Raw genomic sequence first — 1,946 nt, forward strand, 5'->3', positions numbered from 1 at the left:
GAGCAGAGGCTACTCTCTAGCTGCGGTGTGTGGGTGTTTTGCTGAGGTAGCTTTTCTTGTTGTGGAGCATGGGTTCTAGAACCTGGGCATCAGTAGTTGTAGCTCACAGGTTCGGTTACTCTGAGGCACGTGGGATCTTCCCAGATCAGGGATCCAACTGGTGTCCCCTACATTGGCAGGCCGATTCTTAACCACTGAACCACCAGGGAAGTCCCCAGCAGCAAAGTCTTAAAATAAAACTTCTGTATTTTTTATGCTGTATACAATTTTTTTTTTCATAAGAAGAGATTGTTATATCTACTTAATACTTTGACTGGCATCTTATTTTCGATGTGGACAAAGAAGGTCCAAAATGCTGAGGATGAGCTGTCAAGACAAATTTCCATTTCAATCTCTAAATACTTGTTCTATCTGGAAATCATCAAGATGTTCTCTTTGATGAACACTCTGCATTTTTTTTTTTTTTAACAGGAATGGGCTTCTGGTTTGGAAATTTGATAAGGTAATGTTGTAGAACAGAGCTACATTTTCACTTTATTTTCTGTGTCCAGCCACTAATGGTGTTAAGGAAAAAATCAACTTAATTTTTTTTTCCGTTTTTTTTTGTTTGTTTGTTTATCATTCTAGTGGTTCTTAGGCTCTCACTCTAGCACCCAGAAGAATAAATCGTGTTTCTTCAGGTAGCTTTTTAAGTTCTACCTCTTCAACTTCTTTATCTAGCCAATTTTTTTTTTTTCAGTCTTTGAGTCTTATTTCTCCTTCTGCCTGATCCCCTGAACTTGCTGTTTCAGACTTTCTTCACTGCAAAGGAAGTTTCCTCACTTAGTACTTCAACTTCAGCTTCCCTCTGCTCCTCCTTCTATGGCTGAGAGATGAGCTCAATCCATCCCTTGCCAGGCTTCTAAATGCTCAGCTCAGTGGAACGCCAGGCCACCTACCACTGCTCGCCACCCCAGGAGAATATACTAGACTTCCATCTCTGCTTGGAAAGTCCTTGGCAAAAGACATCACAAGGAACTATTCTAAGTGATGGACACAGCATAAATGCATGGGATCGGAGACATAAGAATTACAGAATGTTTAGCCTAGAAGACACCTACATAGAGATCATTCATTTTCCAGTGGAGGAAACTGGTACTCAAACCTGATTGCTAATTTGAAGCTCCGGAGAGAAGAGACTAACATAATATATACAAAGTGCTTTATAAACTATATAGAACTATACTGGATGCATGAAGAAAAATCAGTTCTTGTCTTCCACGCAGTGTGTCTGAGTTATTCCAGAGATGCTGCCATTACTCAAAATGTTTTAAATCTCTTCTTTAAAATTGTCATTTGCGGCAGTTAAGATTGTCATTGTACAGTCACATCTTGTTCTTATCAGTAAAGGTATTTTCCAGGGCTCAGACATTCATCTCAGATTTGATCTTAAATGTCTCTGAAGGCAGAAACCATGTCTGTCTTGCTCCTTGCACCTGGTATACTGCCTGCCACTTAGTAAGCACCTAATAATTACTTGTTCAATAATTAAAAAAAAAAAAAGATCAAATCCACCCTCAGAGAACAATGATTTGCTATGATTGATAGGCAAAAGCTCTGAAGACATTTTTCAAAAGAGAATTTTCCAAATAAAATTATTTTTGAGCTATAACAGTGTTGTTGGAACAATTTCAAGGTTTTTTTAATTAGAAGGGGATGAAATTCATTGTATTTACACATCTGTGTTCTGGCTGACCTGCTGACATTGTTGAATTTATTTATATCTCACCTTTCCCCTCAAAAAATGAGGTGGATTGAAACAACAACAACAAAAAGAAACCAATAATAGCAATAATGTTAATAAAAAGCACATTACTATAATCATGTTTCAGATATGCACAGCAAAAAAAAAAAACACAGCCCACAGGGTGGGTTCCTTATGTGTGGTTAGCTGAGGAGTGACAGTA

At 38.0% G+C, this 1,946-nt stretch overlaps 1 long non-coding RNA gene across 1 annotated transcript; it reads left to right on the top strand.

Moving 5' to 3' along the window:
- Positions 1-464: 464 nt before the first annotated feature.
- On the top strand, positions 465-1,622 carry LOC113896547. Its single transcript, XR_003512049.1, has 3 exons — positions 465-502; positions 628-680; positions 792-1,622. It is a non-coding gene; the product is annotated as an uncharacterized LOC113896547 (long non-coding RNA).
- The last annotated feature ends 324 nt before the right edge of the window (positions 1,623-1,946 follow it).

Source organism: Bos indicus x Bos taurus, chromosome 7, assembly GCF_003369695.1.
Source record: "Bos indicus x Bos taurus breed Angus x Brahman F1 hybrid chromosome 7, Bos_hybrid_MaternalHap_v2.0, whole genome shotgun sequence".
Taxonomy (NCBI): Eukaryota; Metazoa; Chordata; class Mammalia; order Artiodactyla; family Bovidae; genus Bos; species Bos indicus x Bos taurus.